Raw genomic sequence first — 21,646 nt, 5'->3', positions numbered from 1 at the left:
AACCAATAGCAATCTACATGTTCAATGAAATATCCATTAAAATCCCAGCACAATTCTTCACTGACCTTGAAAGGGTAATAATCTACTTTATATCGAAAAACAAAAGAATCAGAAGAGCCACAACAACCTGTATAATAAAGGAATTTCAGGATGCATCTTTATCCCTGACTTTAAGATCTACTACAGAGTTATAGTCCTGAAAACAGCCTGGTATTAGCACAAAAATAGACAAGTAGCTCAAGGAAATCGAATAGAAAATCCTGATATTAACCCACAAACATACGAACACCCGACTTTTGGCAAAACAGCTGAAAGTGTACAATGGAATGAGGAAAGATTCTTCAACAAATGGTGGGTAAGGTTTTTAGCCCAGGGCTGGTCTTGTCCCTCCACCGCACCAGCACCAATTAATATACAGAGACTCTGTATTCGATATAATGCTGTTGGCCAGGTACTAGTTTCTTGTCGGCTAACTCTGTCATAAGTATCAGCCCATTTCTGTTGATCTATGTATTTTCACGGTGTCTCTTCTTGCCGGGGAAACGAGGGCAGGCATCTTGTTTCCCCAGTCTCTCAATCTTGACTCCTCCTTCCTCCTCCCTCTTTCCTCCTTATCTCCTAGTCCCGCCTATCTATTTGTCCTATTGTCCAACAGTGCTTTCTTCATTAACCAGTATGAGAAACATATTTTCAGAATGACATCTCCCATCAAAATGCTGCTGGTACAACTGGATGATGGGAGTGTAGAAGACTAAAATTAGACCTGTGTCTATTGCCATGCACAAAACAGTCTGTGGGCTGCGGTTTGGTCTTGTCCACTGTGTCCTTTGCCTTACATAAGCTTCTAAGTTTGAAGAGGTCCCATTCATTAATTGTTGATCTCAGTGACTTGCTCCTGGAGTTATGTCTAAAAAGTGGTCTCCTGTACCAATTTGTTCAAGAGTACCTCCCATTTTCTTTTCTAAGCGATACAGAGTGGATGGATATATCTGTCCATGGGGAATGGGCTCCTGAAGTCTTTCATACACCAGTGATACATCCTGATTCCACATCCTGATTCCACTGCCAGAGGTCCCTTAGACTTACCAGGCCTTCTAAATGAGATGCACATGTAGGGGTTTTAGGTCAGTCATATTATGGTTTCCCAACTATCAGACTGGTATGCATGAGCTCCCCCTTGTTTTTCTTAGGTGATTCTATGGGCATCTCCAACCTGGTCTTGGCCCCTGTACTTATCACTCCTCCCTCTCTGCAACTGGATTCCAGAAGTTTTCCTTAGTGCTTAGCTGTGGGTTTCTGCTTCAGTTTCTGTCAACTAATGGATGAAGGCTCTAGAATAGCCTATAAGGTAGATATCAATCTCATTATACAGAAGGGCATTTAAGGTAACCTCTCCACTATTGCTTATATTCTTATTTGGGGTCATCCTTGTAGATCTCTGGACATTTTCCTAATGCCAGATTTCTCTTACAACCTATAATATCTCTATCTAGTATGGTATCTCTTTTGTTGCTGTCCTCTATTCTTTCCAAAATTCAGTCTTCTTGATCCTCTTTTCCTCCTCTCCCATCTGCTTCTCCCATTCTCTTTCTGCTAACTCTCCCTCACCACAGACAATGATCCCAATTTTCTCAGGAGACCTTGTCCCTTTCCACTACTCTGGAAACACAATAGCAGTCCTTTTAAGGGGGAAAGTCTGAAGCGAAGTTAATCCAGGACAGGGCCCCCCTTGACACCATGAGAGCGGGGCTTGTAATGGTGCTACGAAACACTGCCAGGAGTCAAACCATCCTCTCTCCAACTGCAGCTCAATATTACGGCTGAAGCTTTACACAACCTGCTTTGTCCATCTCTCAAGGTACAGGTGCCTATGGGCTACAGGATGGTGACTAAGGGAAACCTTGTAAACCACATGTCCCACAAAAAGTGATCCCACCAACTCCTGAGTCCTTCCTCTCCATATCATCGCTGGCAAGGAGGAAGAAGCCATACTTAAACCAACACCTGCATACCCAGGGAGGCTGGGTTGTTGCATGGAAACCCTAATGGCTTCTGTATCTATACAAAGAGTTTAGAATGTTTGGTAGCCCTGATCCAAACCTGCCCTCAAGTTCTATGTCTTTTCTACTCATTTAGTCCTGTAAATCAGGCTTCCATTGCCCATCAGAGCTTCAACCATAGCCAACAGTCAAATGGGAGGTTTCTTCCCAGTCTTATATGTGGTGCCTTTGGTACATTATGAAACCAGAAGGCAGAGAAGCTTGGGTTGATGACGCTCTTGCTCCCATTATCTCTCTTTCCTCTCCCTCTCTCTTTCTCTCTCATGCTTTCTTTCTTTCTCTCCCCCCCCCCTTGTCTTCTATTCCTACTCTGACTCAATCTTCCTAGTCATAATAGCTTTCCTCTCCTTCCCTACTCTTTCTCCTAGTTCCCTCTCCAGGCACTGCTCCCCCACGTCCCATGTGATCTGGGGGCCTTGTCCCTTCCCCCTTCTGTGAGGGACTTTAGATGAATCTCTTAGAATACACCTTGTATCCTAGTTCCTCTGGTGGTATGAATTATAGGCTGGTGATCATTTGCTCTAGGTCTAAAATCCATATATGAAGCAGTACATTAACATGTTCCGCTTTTTGTGACTGGGTGGTACAGAATATAAAACCAGAAGGTGGAGAAACTTTGGTTGCTGTCTCTCTTGCTCCCATTATCTCTGTTTCCTCTCCCTCTCCCTCTCTCATGCTTTCTTTCTCACTCTGTGTCTCTGTCTCTCTCTATTTCTCTCTCTCTGCCTCTCTCTTTCTCTCGGGTTGCAGATTACATCAGAAGGGCTGACCAGTTTGTCACTTATCTTGGTTGTAGTGAACATAGTAAGTACCATGCTCCACAAAAATCCATTTTGATTATTGAAATTAAAGAAAAGTATGATGGCTAAAATCTTCAATTTCCTCTTTCAAGAGGTCTTCCCTATCAATTCATATAAAGATGATAGATGAAGGATAGAGACAAGGTTAAAGATATGGATGAGAAAAAATATGGAACATTCATTGCCAGGACCTATGTCAGGATTTTGAGAACATTCTGTAGTTCCTGCTACAAGAATAAGTCAAAAGGCTAACATTCCTGGGAACAAGTGTGAGCAGACACAAATCCATGCACTGGCATTACATAATTAAAATTAAATCAAATCTTTAACCAAACATATTTTTACCTGTGAATATTTAATATTTTGAGCACTCATTCCTGTAACCCAGGTACTTGGGTGTTTAAAGTCTTAACAGTTTCTTCCAATATGAATTGGTTTATGTAATACAAAGCAAATGTGTAGGATTGGATTTAGAGAAATCAATCATCTCAATGAGGCTTTCTATGTAGTTAATGTAATGAGTGAAGTGGTTCCCATCGCAGGGCATCAGCTAAAGGGGCCTCAGGTGGAGAGTGACAGGTCCCAGCTACGTCTGCCTATTGGTGCAGAAACATCCAGAGTATCAGCCCAATATATGGCATTCATTGCCAGGCCTAGGCTAGAGCCCTCTACTGGATTTATGGGCCCCTCCCTGAGAATAACCTGTGTCCATGTGAGCACTCTGAGTTTCTGCTGGGTAGATCCTTGACCCACATTGTAGGGCCTATGCCAAAGAGGCCACAGCTGGAGAGTGCCAGGCTAGATCTGCCTATCAGCTTAAGGGACATCCTGAGTCCCAGCCTTCAAAATCTTTGATTTGCATCGCCAGTCTTCTGCTGGAGTCTGAACTTTTAGCCCAACTGCTGGGCCTCTGCCTGTTGGAGAGACCTCCTAGAGAGCTTGGACAACCCAGAGCTATAAACATCAAACTTCTCACCCACCAAAACACACCGGGGAAGAAGCTATGGGAAGATGGCAATACAATAAAACATCTAACAACAGAATGACAAGAATAACAGCACCGGAATCTATGGAAGCTAAACCAAATTGAACGGACACAACAAAGCAGATAAAGTACAAGAGAATGAATTAAAAATTATAGCCATAAAAATGATAGAGGCCCTCAAAGAGGATATCAGAAAAACCCTTAAAGAAGTGGAAGAAAAAACATACAAAAAATAGAAGAAATGAACAAATGTCCTGAAGCAAGTACAGAAACCTAGAATAAACTATTAAGCAGGTGGAGGAAACAGTTCAAGACTTGAAAACTGAAATGGAACCAATAAATAAAATGTAATATGAAGGAATGCTGGAAATAGAAAAACTGGGCAAATGATCAGGAACTGCAAATGAAAGCATAACCAACAGAATTTAAGAGATGGAAGGGATAATCTCAGGTGCAGAAGACAAAGTAAAGGAAATAGATTCATCAGCCAAAGAAAATCATAAATCCTACAAATTCTTAACAAAAAAAAAAGGAAGTGTGGGAAGTGAAAATGCCAATCATAAGAACAGTAGGCATATAGGAAAGTAAGGAAGCATAGCTCAAAGGTGCTGAAAACATATTCAACAAAATCATCGAGGAAAACATTCCCACTCTGAAGAAGGACATGCCCATGAAAGTACAATGAGCATACCAAACACCAAATAGACTGGACCAAAGAACAAAGACCCATTTGACATATAATAACCAAAATATCTAACATACAAATAAAGAAATTACATTACGAGCAGCAAAGGAAGAATTCCAGGTAACATATAAAGGCAGACCTATCAAAATTACACCTGACTACTCCATGGAAAGCCTCAAAGCCAGAAGGTCCTGGATAGATGTCCTACGAGTAGAAAGAGTCCACAGATGCCCGCCCAGGCTACTATACCCAGCAAACTCTTAATCACTATAGATGGAGAAAACAAGATATTTAACGACAAAGACAGATTTTCACAATATGTATCTACAAATCCAGCCATAAAAAAGATTTGGAAGGAAAACTCCAAGCCAAGGAAGTTAACTATACTCACAAATATGTAGGCAACAGATAATCCACTTCACCACAAATCAAGAGTAAAGCAAGACTAATAAATTCACAATACCACTTCCAAATTCAAATCTAAAACAAACAAGCATTAACATTCCATGCTCCTTACACTCCCTCAACATTAATGGTCTTAACTTGCTTGTAAAAAGACACAGGTTAACAGAGTGGATACGAGGACAGAATCCATCTCACTGCTGCATACAAGAAATGCATCTAAGCTTCAAAGATAGACATAAACTCAGGGTAAAGGGATAAGAAAAGATCTTCCAATCAAATGGGTCCAAAACACAAGCAGGTGTGTTTATCCTAATATCTAACAAGTTAGACTTCAAACCAAAATTAATCAAAAGAGATGAAAACAGTTATTCCATATTCATCACAAGAGAAATCCATCAACACAAAGTATCAATTCTGACTAACTGTGCTCCAAATATAAAGGCAACTACATTCATAAAAGATATGCTACTAAAATTCATATGTCACCTAAAGCCTCACACACTTATAGTGACAGACTTCAACATGCCAATGTCATCAATAGGCAAGACCACCAGTCATAAACTTAACAAAGTAAGAAAAGAATTAACAGAAGTTTGGTTTCAATTGGGTTTAACAGACATCTATAGAACTTTCCATCCAAACACAAAAGAACAAACTTCTTCTCTGCTCCACATGAAACCTTCTCTAAAATCAACCAAATAGTAGGTGGTATAACAAACCTCAACAGTTACAAGAGAATTGGAATAGTCCCCTGTATCTTAAATGACCAGCATGCTTTAAAATTGGAATACAACAACAACACAAAATGAAGAAACACTACAAACTCATGCAAACTCAACAATGTTCAATTGCACCATACCTGTGTCAAAGAAGAAAAAAAGAAATTAAGGACATCCTAAAATTCAACAAGAATGAGGTCACAACATACCAAAACTAATGGGACACCTTGAAAGCAGTGGTACCAGAGAAGTTCATTGCACTATGTGCCCATATGAACATAAACAGAGGATAGTCACAATAGAGAATTAACAGTGCAACTGAAAGCCTCAGAACAGAGAGAAACAAACTCACCCTGGAGGAGTAGATGCCAGAAAATAAACAATTTGAGGGCTGAAATCAATAAAACAGAAACCAGGGAAACATTACAAAAAAATCAATATAACAAAGAGTTGGGTATTCAAGAACATCAACAAGATAGACAAACCTCTATCCAAACTAATGAAAAAGCAGAGAGAGAACATGCAAATTCACAAAATCAGAAATGAAAAGGAGGACATAACAATGGACACAGAGGAAATCCAGGAAACGTTCAGGTTATACTTTGACATATTGTGACCTTTATATTTAAAACAAATATATGGTGATCAAGAAGGTGTACAATGTTTGGGAAAGGATAAAGCCAAGAGGCAGAGACAGAGACAAGAACAAAAGCTGGAAAATATAATCAAATTTTTATCAAAACACCAGAGGAAATTCAGGCAGGAAAACCGAGATCTTGACCAATGTTAACCAGCTACCCTTCGTGCTAGTTATTTAGATCTTACATAAAAAGAATTCACAACTCCCACAAAATTAACTCAGAAGAATGCTCGCTCTCTTCTTCTGACACTCCAGGTACTGGCATTGTTCCCAACAGAAATGCCTCATGGTTTAGAGTTCTCTCTAAAAATGGTGGTAATCTTTTTCTATGTTTCTGCAAACTCTCAAGGCTCCTTGTGGTTTAAGGCAAAACCAGCCCCATCATGCCCACACAAAATTTAATACAGAACAATGATTTAATTTCTACTTCCGACCACATGTATAATGCCACAGCATGTGGAAATTGCCCTGTCCACCCACTAAACACCATGCACACTTGAGAAAAGAGCAGATAAGAAATTCCTTTTTTTCTCCAGGAGCTCAACGTTCCTGAGACATGCTATGGTAGCTAGTGAGTGTGGAAAGTTAAAAGAGCTGTGATCTTGTATTGCTGAAAGATGATTCTCATGACCATTTTCCACTGTTTTCTAAACTGTGTGTGGCAAATGTAAGAAAAGTCTGATTGTGGATTGCAATATTCATAAATTCCAGAAGCAAACATTCAGTTTTTCCCTTGGATGCTCCCAACTCATACTAAAAGAAACTTTGTCTTTCATATTGAACACCAATATTAGTTTCGTTTTGGTTTGTTTGTTTTGTTTTATTTCCTTTAGTTTTTCTTTTGGTTTTTAAGGCAGGCTGTCTCTTTATGTTTGGGACCTACACTAGAACTCTCTTTGAAAATCATACTGGCCTCAAACTCACATAGAGCTTCTTGCCTCTGCCTCTCAAGTGCTTGAATAAAACTTGTGCCCCACCACAGCCCAGTGTGGACACAAAGATTTCACTCCCCCAAGGGAACCTACACACAGCGAGGCTCAAGCAAAAGGGCCAGTGCCCAGGTCAGCACAGGGCACATGTTCCCTTCCTGTCCCTGCAGCAATGACAATTAGGCAGGTCTGCTCCTCCTGCTCTGAAGCTTACACACTGACCATGCTGTGGGGCTGATTTCATTGCACCTTCTACACAAAAGTCAGCAATTTGGTTTCATTATCACATCAGTACTTTATCAAGATTATTGATTGTCCTTGTGTATGGACACCAAGAAATGGCCAGTCAGACATTTTGTAAACCATCTACAATTGATTATAGGCTCCACACTGATATTTCCACCAAGGGAAAGCAAGAAATTGCTCATGTTCCTTGCTTCTCCCACCTCTTTCTGCACTGTGCCTACACCAGCTTCAAAGATCTTAAATGAACTCAATTCTACCATATCCTTGTAGTCATTTGCATTCCCAATACCAGCCAGGGGAATTGGAAAAGAGTAAATAAGTAACATTTATTTCCTTCTTAATGAGCACTCAAAGCCTTTCCCTAAAGAAATTGCAGCAGTTTCTTCCCAGCACTAGGTAGCAAAATCTGGAGTAGCTGTGATCAATGCAAATCTCAATGACATCACACCATTGGCTATACCCAGCTCAATATAACTTCCAAATTTCATCAAACAAATGTAGTCTGTCTTCATTCACATGACATGAATCAATACACCCTGAGTATCTAAAGAAGAAAATCACTGAACCTACATTAGTTAGGATTTTTATTGCTGTGTATAAGTTCTAAGACCACCACAAATCTTTTTGTTGATGTTCTTTAGATAGGGTTTCTCCGTGACATTAAGGTGGTCCTGGAACTAGCTCTTGTAGAACAGCCTGGTCCCTAACTCACAGAGGTCAACCTGTCTCTGCCTCCTGGGTAAAGCTCCCCCTATCAGGGATTCCAACCCTAGTCTCCCAGTGACAATCAGGGGTGGAATACTCATCACTCTACTTGCAAGGAAGAGATCCCCCACAAATTTTAAAAAGAAAACTTGTAATTGGATCGACTCACAGTTTCAGAAATTCCATCTATTTTCATCATAGCAGGGAGCATGATTTGAAGAAAAATATTGGGCTGGCTACATCTTGATATGCAGGCCTCAGTAAGACATCTTATATACTTTCCATATCCAAAGCATAGGAAACCCCAAAACCCATCACCAATGATACTCTTCTTCTCAAAATGCCAAAGTCACTGCAACAAATCTCCTCCTTCTACTACTGCCATTCCCTATGAGATTATAGGTGCAATCACATTCAAACCATCACAATGCAGCAATCACAGCCTTTTTTATGATGGACACAGCAGATGATATCCTACCCTGGTTCTCCTTACAGTGCACGCAATAAACTCTTCTTTCTACTCTGGTCTGAAGGCAACATACATGCTCCACATGAAAGTATGGAAATCTTTTTGTTGCAAGTGTAATGGACAGTCAACATCATGACTCATATGGACAATTTTAAAACACTGGGGTCATACTTTCTTATCTTGTTCTCACTGAGATCATTTATAATGTAGATGTGGATTATATTTTAAATGAATGTGCAGTGTTACAGATTCTGTTTATTAAATACTTCCTTAAAAGAAAGTGGTATCCTCAAATTAGGTGCTTAAGATGCTTGGTCCAAAAAACAAAACAAAACAAACAAACAAAAAAAAATCATCCTTCTCCCTTCTGAGGACATACAGTCACTTAATTTAATGAGGTGTATTTAAGAGGACAGAAAGTACATTGCCCTGGAAAGCAACAAGCTGAGATCAAAGCAACCGTTGTAATTGAGAAAGCATGTCTCAGAAAATTAATTCTAAAATGCTGGGAGTAAAGCTGTTCTAGATTTTGCCTTTCCAGTGAACAAATAACTCCATAGACAAAAGAGGTAAATAAAGAAAAGAAAAAAAAAATAGTCTCTGTAATGATAACATTTAACTATCTCTCACTAATGTACACATAGGAGAAAGCCTACAACAGATATTTTTTTGAGACAGTGTTTCTTGGTTTCCCTGTGCTATAGCCTTAGTTGTAGTGGGCTAGCTCTATAGAGCACATTAGTCTCAAACTCACAGAAATATGCCTGTATGTGCAATCTGATAGCTGGGGTTAAACACATTTATCATCATTGTCTGGCTCTTAAACATAATTTGCATTCCATTAATGCTGCCATTTTTAAGTTCTTCCAGGGTCACCTGACAGCTAAGACTTTGAAAAATTTAAAAAGGGTCAGGGAACTGCAAGTCGGTCCAGTAAGCCAATGAAAGACTTCAACAGAAAAGATAGTACCATAATTATTTCAGAGTACACTAGTGACATGCTCTCATGTCACACTTTAATGACAGTTTCGAACACAGATGTGCCAGAAGATGGGGAAGATAGGAAAGGCAGAACAAAGAAAAGATAAAACCTATGGCAGGGAGGTCTTGCTTAACTTATGTCTTATTCTATGTAATCATCTTATGAAGAATTGCCTCCTCTTTCTGATTTCCAGGGGGAAATGGAAGGAAATGGGAGAATTCTAGAAAGTCAGCAGAACTAAGAGTTGTGTTCTCAGTATTTGAAATAACACCTACACAAAAGCTCTGGCCGCAGACAATTGCATTCCCTCATAAGCATCTTCCTTGTTTTAAAGGAGGAGCTCTATTTTATTCTGCATATCTCAGGGCATGATGACCAGTCCTAAGGCAAAGATTCCAGGTTGTTACTGTTTCTGCCAATAAATTTTCAAGTTTTGAGAAGGAGCATTGATCCATCTCCATGATTGAGAGTCTTGCTTGCTCAGTCCAACCCTCAAAACAAAAGGGTTTTCCCTTTCAAACAGTGGTCACTTGAGTTTATCTTGCCCATCTGGGATGAGTATGATTTTCTGTAGAAAACTGGCCCTTTCTGGAACACCAGGCACTAATGTTCAATGTGTCCAAGCAATGTCTGCTGATCAGATTTTAACAGTCTTGTTTTGTTAGAAGGAGATGGGCCTGGGGGCTCTCTGTGAATCAGGAGTTTCTCCTTTGTCATGGTTTGGAGCCAAATGTCAGGGACAATCTTAGAGATCACATGTATATTTTATCATCCTAATATCTAACATGCATTATTAGCACACTACTCATCTTTGTGTAATTTTATAGGCAGCACTCCCTCAGCTAAATCCTATTTTGTGGGTCTCAATATCCCTATGAATTGGTACGTCTTTTATATGAACAATTCTACTCTTCCACATCACAGTTTAGTATTGGAGTGCAATCCAACACAAGAACGCCATGTATGGATGTATGGATTTGTTCAGTGTCTCAAGCCTATAATATCACTCTGAGGATTCAGAAGTATGTACGTCACTATGAGTTTGGGACTAGCCTGCTCTACAGTGCAACTTTGACTCCTCCTGGAAGACATCACCCTCCCTGTGGAGTGGGGACAGAAATAAAACAGGAGCCGAATTGGGAGGCATGGCAGGGAGGGAGAGGGACCTTCGATCAATATGTAAAATAAGAAAAAATAAATAAATATGTAAAAATAAAAGAAAAAAGCTATGTCAAAAATAAAAAATAAATAAATATAAGTATGTAAAGAAATAAAGAAAATGTATTTTACAAGATACACACAATTAATTTAACATGAATATTGTACCTAAATATTAAATGTGTACTGCAGAAGTTGTAGAAGACACTGGAGAAATTAGGCCTCTCTAGGTTTGTCTCTTTGTCTTACTGTGCACAAAAAGAACTCTGGTGCTGACTATACAAGCCTGTCTACAGAAAGCTCTCTGATGGAAATGAAATGCTTTCTACTGAGTGAAGTATTCATACTCCAGCACCCAGGTCTGGGGAGTTGCTAGGACCATATGGTACCTCACAGAACACTGAATGTGGCCAAAGTTTCCCACTTAGCAACCTGGAGGGCCTGCCACACCAACTCCCAGGCCTCCCCATCCCATCCTCCCTATCTGAAAATAGCATCTCCTCACTCACCATATTGTGGCTTCTGTGTTCATCCATGGTCCACTCACAATTTGCTACAGTAGCACTCCCAGAACAGAAATCAATGCACTGGCACTTGTTCTGCTTAACGAAGCCTGAAGCAAGAGTAAAAGGTTACAGTGTATTTACAGGAAGTGTTCTGCAATGCCTGTGACTGTCAGGTTGGCCAGCTCTTGTTGATTGGCTGGTTAAGCTTGAACAGCAAGAGCACTTCCTCAAGGGTTAGAGTGTGCTTAAAGACACACCAAAGGGTTTCTAGGCCCTGGCTTCTACTCAAGACTCAGACGTTGTAGATACCTGTAGAGACGCAAATCTCAATGTCACTTACCCCTGTCTAAAATAGACAACCCCACTCTCTTCCTACAGTGTGTGAGATCATCATCTGCCTCTTCCACAAAATATGCAGATGTTGCAGATACAATTACACAATGCAGACTAGAATAATTAACTTATTCAACAGCCGGAGAGTGAAAATTCCCAGCTATCCATGCAGAAACTTCCTGAGTATCAGCCCAGGCTTTGTCCCCTATAGCCAGGCCTCGGCTAGAGGAGATTCTGGGACCAATTCAGGTGGACTCTCCCCTACACACTTCCACAACAAAAGGAGATCAAGGGGATCCATATTGGAAAGGAAGAACTAAACTCTATTTGCAGATGATATTCAAAACCAAAAAAAAAAAAAAAAAAAAAAAGAAAAGAAAAGAAAAGGAAAAGGAAATGGAGAAAAAGGAGGAGGGATTCAGCAAAATGCACATTTATCAGAGGCATTAGTTTATAGACCCTGTTGAAGAATCACATTGGCTGTGCTGGTTCACAGAAAGTCCAGAGCAGTATTTATGAGCAGGCTGGAGTCAGTAACTGATGCTCATCTGCCAGAAGCACAAATCTGCTGAGACATGGTTAAATTGGAAATATAAGTTAAAACATATACATTTAATTGGAACTCTTAATTCCTTACCTTTAGTGATCAAGAAGGACAACAAGACCAAGGAGAAAATTCCATCCTCAGGAAAGTTATACTTGTCTGCAGTCCTTTTTACCGGTAAGAAGTGGATCCAAGCTGTATGACATTTGATCCTCTGAATCCTATATAAGCTGTGTTGTATAAAAGGACATAAAAGTTTTAGATATATTATCATCACCAATCTGTATCAAAAACGTAGATATTTGTTATCTGTAAAACAGCAGGAATGTACTTATGCCTTTGAGTCCTAGCAAAAACTACAGATTTGGGTTAGAAGCTTCTACATTTTTCTTCTGTCACGAGAGATCCATGTATAGATTGGCCTTGCTATCCTTCTTGATCATTAAAGAGATCCAATTTAATATATATGTTTTAACTTATGTTCCCAAGTTTAAACATGTCTCAGCAGATCTCTGCTTGTGGAAGATGAGCATCAGTTACTGATTACATCCTGTTCCTAAATGCTGCTCTGGACTTAGTGTGAACCAGCACAGCCAATGTGAATCTTCAACAGGGTCTATAAACTAATGCCTCTGATAAATCTTCCATTTCCTGAATCCCCAACCCGTTTTTTTTTTTTTTTTTTTTTTTTTTTTTTTTGAATACAATTTTACCCTTCTCGCGCCCAAGAAAACACACTGCAAAAGTAAGCAGGAAGTAGTACATGAAAGAATGCATTTCACCATTTCCCTGCTTGAGACGCTATATCAAAAGAAAACTCCTATACAAAGGGGGCTAGGTGATTAACCTGTACACCAAAAAAACACCAGAAGTCTTTTATCTATTGGAGGCACAAAAATTGGGCCTCTAATGTCCATAGCAAAGAGGGAATATGATGAAAAAATTCATAACTAAAAGGTGTAAAATTAGGGCTTATTGCAAGAAGGAAAAAATAAACAGAAAAAGAATTTCTACCAGTAGATAAATCCCTGACTACAGAGTACAGAGCCCACACCCTGTTCTCAGAAGAAGTAAAAACACAGGAAGACCCACAACATTTCAGGTGTGCTTATCAATCTTACATAAACAAGTGACAGATACTATTAACTTAGATCCATGATGACCTTGCAAATGAACTTTGTACTCTATGAACTGCCTGATCTTGGAAATCTTGTGAAATGAGACTAGTGGTCTCAAACTTCCCTTTCTGTTTACCCTGCTAAAAACCCTTCACAAATTTAAACCACTACCTTACTTTTCTGACAGAGTGAGGTCCCAGCTGGCTTGATTTTTAACAATAAAAACCTTTTGCTTTTGCAGTCAGTAGTTGTTTCCTTGGAGGTTGAGGAAACCCATAGGCATAATAGTAATAAGCTGCTCAAGGAGGCTTTATAGTCGACAGAACTCCAGGTGACAGGTGTTTGAAAATCAAAACACTGATGTGTCAGGGATATGCCTATATTACTTCCTGCTTACTTTTACAGTGTTTTCTGAGCTGCAAGTATGCTAAAATGTTGGCAATACCATCAAAAGGAAAGGGAATTCAGAAAAATCAAACATTTATCAAAGGCATTAGTTTTTACACCCTGTTAAAGATTCACATCGGCTGGAGTGGTTCACCTTAAGTCCAGGGAGAGCAATATTGAGGAGCAGGCTCTAGTCAGCAACTGATGCTCATCTGCCAGAAGCACAAATTGGCTGAGACATGGTCAAAGTGGGAACAGAAGTTAAAATGTATATATTTAATTGGAAATCTTAGTTCCTTACCTTTAGTGAAGAACAGGAAGACCGGGGAGAAAATTCCATCCTCAGGAAGGCTGTACTTATCTGCAATCCTGTTAACCTGTAAGAAGTGGATCCAAGCTTTATGACATTTGATCCTCTGAAGCCAATATGAACTGTGTTATATAAAAGGACATAAAAGATTCAGATATATTACCATTACCAATCTTTGGTGAAATCCATATTGTAGAAAAAGTATATATTGGGTATCTGTAAAACAGAATGAATGTACTTATGCCTTTGATATATGCAGGCTGAACACTGTATGCATAATTAATAAATAAATGTTCAAAAACGACATATATGTCTTTATATTTTTAGATCCTTATTGAGGAGCCATATTAAGGCTGCCTAATACTGCCAAGCTGACAAAGTTATGGTTAGCCCAGCCATCAATACTATCAGATCTGAGAAGGATATATTTAATTAACTGTTCAATATAGTAAAAAAAAAAAAAAAAAAAAACAGGGACCAGTGAATATACTCCTAGTCATAACCAATTGTCTATGGCATTGAGGGCAGAAGTTCTTCACCAAGGACATAATGTGAGGGTTTTTTTTTTTTTTTTTTTTTTTTTATGTCTTTCCTCTATGGAAGAGGGATATGGAAATTTCTGACCTTATTTTGTCTAGGCAAAGTTGGTGCAAGCAATTTTTCAATACCCTATAGACTCTACAATGCCTAAGCTTGGTCCTACCTGGCAGCAGTCATTGTATTTGAGCATCTTGCACCCTGGTCAGTGTCCTAACAATCCATGCTGCCTCATAATCTTATTTACAGACCTAGGTTAATTTTTATTACCAGTGATTCTTTGTCTGATATTATTACAGCTTTTTAGTTAACATTTAAATACCTTATCTATACAGATCTCTTTAGTATTAGAAGTCCGTCTAGGTATATCTAAATAGACAACTTTGTATGAGTTACTTGTTTCAAGCTTAAACTTTTAGAACATGTATGGGAGACAGAGTGATGTTTATCCCTGTTATTAATCATTAATACTTAGTTTGATTATAGCCAATAGTTAATTTATAAGGATGGCCAGTATCTTGTGTTTCATATCATTTCATAATAGGTTAAACAGCTTTTATAAAACGAGAACTTTGTATTGCCCGTTTTAGCTTTAAAAATACTGATATTAATTTGAAAGTCCTTTTAGGGAAACATGAAACATCTATGTGACTCAATTTACCTAAATAGCTTACGCTTACCAAATGTAGCTAAAACAAGGACGCATTGCCTTTTGTATCATAAAAAAATGAGCATCTTAACTTTTGGTTAGACTGTCTAGAAGACTCTTCCATGAAGCAGGAATCTTGTAGCAATGTGTATGTTGTAACAGCAATCACTTTCCTGTGGGTTCTGCATATCTAGTTCATACAGCATAAAGTCAAACAATCCACACAAGGACAGTTTGCACAAATGGCTGGTCTTGCCATATTGGAGGCAATCTCCAGAACTTTTTAACAAGTACATAAAATTTTCTTGAGAGAAATAAATGGAACTTTTAAACAATTAGAATGGTATGGTCAAAAATTTTAATGCATATTACTAATCTTAAATTTATGTTTATAGATATGAGAGTCCACAACCAACAGTTTACATCTTTCACTGAACTTTTTACAAAATTTCTTTGAACCACTATATCCTTTTATATTACGTTTATTCTCTCCCTCATTTTATCAGACATCCTTATCATAAACAACTCTCTCCTTTTGTATTTTTATTTTTTTCTCTTATCAATCACTCTTACTCAGAGGTTTTGTGGCTGAAATTAACATCTTGATTATTTATTTAAATCTTACTGTGATGCTTTCCCTTGAGATTCTATATGCTGCAAGCAATATAGATCTCAGAGCCCCCTCTTCAGACTTAGTTCCCCCAGGTAACTCCTGCTCTGTCTCCAGCCCAATTGCCCTGGTCTATGGCGCAGGTGTGAAAAAAGTGAATATCTCACTACAGTTCCCCTTTAAGTCTAAGAAAAGATTTAGGCATGATTCAAAAACTATATACAAAACAGTGAATAACAAGTGTGCTCTAAGAAAAGGAAAATTGAGTAAATATAAACTTATGACCTAACTATCTAGTACTAGCATAAAGACAAAACAGGGTTTACAATAGTGCTGTCCAAAGCTGGAAAGCTTAAGTCTAATAAGTAATATATCTAACTAGGAAGACAGAATAGTTGTGACAATTTAATATTCAACCTCATGAAAGACCTGAGAAGGAAAATAACAATACTAGGGTAGGCAGGAAGTGTAGATGGTCAACTTCCAAATGTGCAGCAAGGACTGAAACAGCATGTTACCTAGGCAGTCACCCAAGGTCTCACAGCAAGGTTGGTACAGCCACTTTTGGCTAATGCCTAGAATACCTGGCAGACCACAACAAAAGCAGGAAGGTAAGAAGTCTGTCTTACTCTGATTTGGCAGGGTTCAGCAGTCTTCAAAGGTCTAAAATCAATTTAGCATTGTTTCTTTGAGTGTCTGATCATGAGCCACATAACTTTCTAGAGACTTCATTGAATCTATAAGTCTCTTGCTTGCTCCATCTACAAATGATTCCATATTCTACATATTCCCATTCTAATATATTATCTGAATGGCATGTAAACTGCCTTCCAGAAACAATGTTCTTTCTGCTAGCTTCTGCTATACTTTCCATCTGGTGTTCCTGTTTTTTAACCTTATTAGCAGCTTCATTCAATAAGAAACGAGCTGTTTCGGCCAGCATGTTAATGCATTGCACTGTTTCTGCTTTGGTTATTGAAGCATTTAACATATAACAAATTCTGTTTTCTAGTTGGTCATTTTTATGTTCCATGTTTTGTATTCTACCTGTAAGCTCTTTATTTGCCTCTCTAATATTCCGAATTTTTCTCTAAGCATTCTGTATTTTCCCTTCTAATTTTGAGCTCTTCATTGTTATTTTCAATATTATGCATTTTGTTTTTAAGCTCTCTATTGTCATTTTCCACATTTTGAACCCCTGTTACTAAGACTCTTATGGTTTGTAAAATTCCCTTATTGTTTGCTCTAATATCAAGCCATTTATAATATCATAACATTGATACCCATTCTACTACCAAAAAAGTATATATTTTTTAAACCATGATATTCTTCTCTTAAAATTCCTTGTATATATGAAGTAAAAGTATTTCTAAGTCTTGCATCATAAGATTATCCACCCTAGGTATGGAACAAATGATCTTATATATTATATCTTCTTAAATTGTGAAGAATATTGCATTTACCTTAGGTGTAATTCTGCTGTCCTCGAACTTTGATGGTTTTAGTTGTTGATCTCAACTTGTGGTGGTAATGCCTGGAGGAGACCCACCAAATAGGATCCAGAAGCAGATAATCCTTCCGATCTTGTTCCCTGTAGAATATCCCTTAACAAACTAAGGCAAGCAAAATTTTGTTAAATGAATGAGTGAAAGGAGCCTTGTGAAAATTTCGGGGACCCCAGGGCTAACAGTTGTTGCCTCTTACTGGCGCCTTTGGGCTGCAGGAAACACACCAGCTGGGCAGGTGCCATGTGGGCCACAGCTGCAAATGCAAAGTGGGGAAATGGTAAAAGATGAGAAGCAGTGCAAGCTTTCTCAGGGCCGCTGTGGAGCTAAAGTTGTAGGGCAGAGTCAAATGTCCCACAAGCTGTGGTATAACCACCTGGTTAGGCAAGGAACCCTGCCCATTTGGGGATGGTGTGGGAAGTGAGCAGTATCTGCCGCCTTGGTGAAAACCAGGTCCGGTAAAAATCCGAATTCCACTTCTGACACCAGATATTGATGTTTGGTAAGGATCAGGAGAAGAAAATAGGCTGAATAGATGTTTATTCAGGGAGAAATAACTTACAACATAGACAGATGAACTCCAGCAGGTTCCTGTTCCCAGGAATCTGTTCCTGTGCTGCAGGGAAGAGAGCTCTCCCAGTATGCTCCTCAAAATTAGTTCCCCCAGGTCACATCCGGCCCTGTCTCCACCCCCAATGGGCGTGGTCTGTGCTGCAGGCCGGACAAGGCAATTATCTCACTACAAATACTGAATGCTCCATTTAATTCATTTGTCAAACATTAGTCAACCAATGGTAGGGCAATGGCAGAGGTGTTCTTTTAATATGTATAAAGAGCAAATAGGAATTGCTTCCGCTAATACTAAAGACACTCCATAACTGCACATATTATCTGCCTTAAAGAATGGCATACTTTCACATATTCCCTGCCTGAAGGGTGTATAAGCCTGTATGTGCCCAAATATATTGCTTTTAGATAGGAGATATTCACCAAGAAGGCCCAGACAACCTATGGTAGGAAAGATAATATCTTAGGGACAATAGTTGTTATTTGAGCTCTCTGTATCCATGACAAGTTGGAATGGGTTCCCATATAGGATTTCAGAAAGGCAGAATGTGTTACAGAACTGTCAAAGCCACTCAGGGAAGCTTTATATGGAATTAGATGATGAGATCCATCTTTAACTACTTGATGGCAGTGCACATGTTTAATATCAGAACTAAGGAGGCTGTCAGTAATCAAAAATTAAATACAATAATAGAACAAAACACATAAGGAAGAATCAGATTCACCTTAATATGAGTGGTACCATCTGGTGGTATTCTGCATGTATAAAGGGTATTGAAGGAGGAGGCTCTCCTTCTGTTGCTGCTTGCCCTAGCTACCGCTACCAAGTTTATTATTTTACCAGCTTTAGAGCTTTCTCCTTTGGACTTTAAGAGTATAATGATGACCAGCTGAGACATGCACCCTGATGAACTAAACAACTGCTATAGTCTTCAGATGCCCATTGTTAGGCAGCCATTTTTGCACTACCTGAACCACAGCCTATGAGACATTATAATAAATCCATGTATTACATACATGGAGAGATTCATCCTACCATCCTTGTTCATGCAGAAAACCTCAAATAATGCATTTAGTTTTTGCTTTCTTTTGATTTTAACCTGCTACTGAACATGTGTTGACTAACAATATTGCTCACAAATACAAACTTCCTAGTTTCATTTCTCTCCAAATAGTAAACCTTCTAGGAAGTCTACTGTTTTCATTACTATGCATTTTCAAAGCACTTGCTCTGAGTTCCAGGGATAAAACTCCTACATTCTTAGAGCCATCATCCAGCTTTCTAGGAGGGGAAAAAGCTACTATCTTGTTTGTCATCTGGATCCTGCTTCTCTTTCTTGATTTTAAGTGCCTATGACAACCAGGTAAAAAGCAAATGCAGTTGACCTAAACACAATGTTAAGCCATGTAACAATTATCTCTTTTTGTATCTGCATATGTCTCTGTAGGAGTTTGGCTGCAAATCATGTCAAAGGAGAAACTCCTGATTTACAAACAGTCCCTAGACCCAACCTCATATCATAGAAGAGGTCACTCTCAGGCTGCTTATGGGGGAATTATTGGAGTGGACTGCCAGATGGTCTAGTTTTCTTCTAGAGAAAATCATAGTTCAGTCAGAAGGGCAAGATGAGCCCAGAGGAGAACTGTTTGAAAAGGTAAACACTGTTTTGTTGAGGGGTTGACTGAGCAAGCAAGACATGTGTTTAGGTCCTGACCCACAAAGAAGGAACATAGCTCTTTCTCAAACCCACAAATGAACATAGTACAGCCATTATCAGCCTGGCGACCTAGACTTAGACCCTCAGGTATTGAGAATGAAATAGATCCCCTCCTTTAACATAATGAAGATGCTTTGGAGAGAATGCAATTGTCTGAATCCAGGGCATTTGTGGTGAGGTTGCTTCATGTCCTGTGCACACTACTACTCCCACCACATGGAGCTGGGGTTATCGGTCCCAAGGGCACTGTGGGCTTAATCACTGAAGTTCCCCAGATGAACTGTTTTCTCCTCTTGATGTAATGCTTGAGTAGGCTGCTCATGAGCTGATCACATTGAAAGATAACTCCTACTGAATTCCTAAAAGCCTCCCAGTTCTTCCATCTACCCCCAAAAGGAGGGAACAGGAATCTATTCCTCATAAGAAGCTTACTAAGAATATAACAAAGGATAAGCAAGATGTCCCTTCCCCAAGTTTTATCTTTTCTTTTTTCAGCCTTTCCTCTATTCCTCATGTTCTGGACCAATACTCCAAGCACTGTCAGTGAATTGTGAACCTCTGTTTATTATTACTCATGTACTATTAAATAATTATTATACTAATTTTTCTGTGAAAACTTTAATTGCATTCCTGGCCTTACTTGCTGTTTCTTATTACTACTTAAATTCTTCAAATGTCAGTTTTAATCTGACCCTGAAAGAACTTAAAAATGGCAGTAACTTTGTAATGCTAAAGTCTGTTTTAGGATCCAGGTTGTGGTGGTGCTTGCCTTTAACCCCAGTACTCATGAGACTCAGGCAGGCAGATTTCTGTGAGTTTGAGAACAGTGCCATAAACAGAGATAGTCTCACTACAACTAAGGCTATTGCACAGGAAAACCTTGTCTTAAAATCTCCCAACAAATCTGTTTTAGGCTCTGTCCCCATTGACCATTATCCAGAAAAGAATGCATGCTATCATTACAGATATATTCTTTATTTATCTCTTAAGTCTATGGAGTTATTTCTATTTGGAAAGGCAAATCTAGAACAGCTGCACTTCCAGCATTTTGGAATTAGGTTTCTGAGACATGCTCACTCTTTTTCACATAGGTGTCCTTGATCCAGGTTGTTGCTTCCAGGGCAATGTCCTTGCTGATCTCTTGATTATCCCTTCTTAAATAAGTGAATGTATTCCTTCCATACTTGTTTGTGGACCAAGCATCTTAAACTCTTTATTTGTGGATACCAATTATTTTTACAGAAATATTTAATAAGTAGAACTCATTAATCTGTAACACCTCAATTTGATTTAAAATATAACCCACTCCAAAATCACAAATGATCTAAAAATACCAGAAGATGAAAAATTATGTCCTTAGAATTTTAAAATTGTACATTTATGTCATGGAGTCAACTATCCATTGACTTTACAGGAAAACAAAAATTTCATGAGGATCATGTTTTATGCCTTCAGAATAGAGTAAAATGAATAGTTTTTCTGAGTGTATTGCTAGGGGAAACAGGGTAGGTAATCAGCTGCTTAAGTTACCATCATGAAAAAGGCCCTACTTCAGGAAATATGATATTTTGAATGTGATTGTGCCGATGATGTCATAGGGAGTTGTATTATAAAAGGTAAGGCATTGCTGCAGTTAGGTTGGCATTTTGGGAAGAGGAGTGTCACTGATGATGGGTTTTCAGAGTTCCAATGCTCTGGATTTGAGCAAGTGTGTAAGATGACGTCCTGTGGCCTGTGTATCAAGATGAAACCAGCATCACATTCTTCTTCCAATCATGTTTTCTCGTATGATGACAATGGACTTGACCTCTGAAAGTGTGAGTCACTCCAATTAAGTGTCTTCTATATAAGATCTCTCTTGAATAGTATAGTTGGGAATATCTCATCCCTGCCTGTCAATGGTGAGAACGTGGTTGGATTCCCTGACAGGAGAGTACTACTTAGGAGGCAGAGTCAAGCAGATCTCTGTTAGTTGGAGACCAGACTGATATATAAGACTAGTTCCAGGACAGAATACAAAGCCACAAAGGAACTCTTTCTCAAAACACAACAACAAGACTTGTGGAATATGTGTTTATA

This window comes from Phodopus roborovskii, unplaced genomic scaffold, assembly GCF_943737965.1.
Source record: "Phodopus roborovskii unplaced genomic scaffold, PHOROB, whole genome shotgun sequence".
Classification (NCBI taxonomy): domain Eukaryota; kingdom Metazoa; phylum Chordata; class Mammalia; order Rodentia; family Cricetidae; genus Phodopus; species Phodopus roborovskii.
The sequence above is the reverse complement of the archived record's forward strand: the minus strand, read 5'-3'. Positions refer to the sequence as shown.